General features: G+C 34.0%; 1 protein-coding gene across 3 annotated transcripts in view; it reads right to left on the bottom strand.

Moving 5' to 3' along the window:
- The window catches only part of cep164 (centrosomal protein 164), a 52,295-nt gene that overhangs the window by 21,016 nt on the left and 29,828 nt on the right, over nt 1-1,451 (bottom strand). The window lies entirely within an intron of this gene.

Raw genomic sequence — 1,451 nt, forward strand, 5'->3', positions numbered from 1 at the left:
ACACACACACACACACACACACACACACACACACACACACACACACACACACACACACACACACACAACAGAAGGAAGGACAGATGGATTAGAAATCACAAGAGCACAGGACAAGGACAAAAATATTAACCCAACTGAAAAAAGTACATAGAAATACAGTTAAAAACATACGAAACCACATCATACTCTGCTAGGAAATAAAACACTACAGATATAAATGTAGCTATGTAATTTTATCTAATTTAGCTGCAAGATAAGATAAGATAAGATAAGATAAGATAAGATAAGATAAGATAAGATAAGATAAGAGTCACACAGATGGGAAATTTAGGTTGTAACAAAAAAATGTTCCCTTTAACCTTCAATGTACATCCCAGTACATTCCCAGTTTGTGGTTTCTTCCTCCCTCTTTACAGCCTATCAGGGAATTTGAATTCACATAATAGGCTGTTCAAACAATTCAACTGGTTGTCTTCTTTTGATTGACACATCTTTTGGTAAATTGTGTTCATCTATAGACTCTGCAGAGAACAAAATGTGTGGCAAGCCCCTCATATCCCACCTGTCTTTGGTAAATGTGACTGGTTGACTAGAATCAGCCAATCAGCTCTGAGCTTCATTCTGACCCCACAGCTGTGTAGCCAAACAAGTTACCTTTTTATTTGATATGCAGCTTTAAATTTAAAAATAATAATACTGGTTATAGTGTATTTTAACTTCAATAAGTAAATTCTTTTACAGTTATAAAAATTACGACTGCTGAAGTTAAAAAATCAGATTCATAATTTTGCATACAGACCAGGCTTGTGAATTTATTCTAAAGGGTTCAAGAGCAGTACTTAATTTAATTTCGATTAATGTTAGGCTCGTAGGTTAACAGGTTGAAGGTTTTAAAATAAAACAATAACATTTATAATCACACAGATTCCTCTACATAATCTGTTGCTTCTAAAACATCAATCAATCCAGCCAATAAGCCTGAACAAACAATGCTGAAAACAAGAAATAAAGTGAATTATTATGTTTAAAACCGCCCGAATGTTTACAATTACTTTGCCGACAGAATAAAAACTATGCTGTTTGCAAACTAAAAGAAAATGCCACAAACATTACCCCCTGTTAGGCCTTTTAATGACTCAGCTATAGAGTTTGTAGAGATATAAATATATTTGTGCTGTCATTGATCAAAATCTCTCCTTCAAATCTCACACTGACCACATTTGAAGAAACTGAAGCTTAAAGGGATCCCCAATTAGTTGTAACATTAGACTTTATATGATAAACATATACTTTAACTGTAAAATAAAGACTGTAAAAATACTGTAGGATGTTCAGTTTTTATTATTTTATATACAAGGACGGGGCCATTTTATTTAAACGCAAAGCATTCTGGGTAAATGATTACACCAACTAGGTCCTCAGTGTGAGGCTGCTAGCGAGCTATATCCACC

Source organism: Austrofundulus limnaeus, unplaced genomic scaffold (assembly GCF_001266775.1).
Source record: "Austrofundulus limnaeus strain Quisiro unplaced genomic scaffold, Austrofundulus_limnaeus-1.0 Scaffold518, whole genome shotgun sequence".
NCBI lineage: Eukaryota > Metazoa > Chordata > Actinopteri > Cyprinodontiformes > Rivulidae > Austrofundulus > Austrofundulus limnaeus.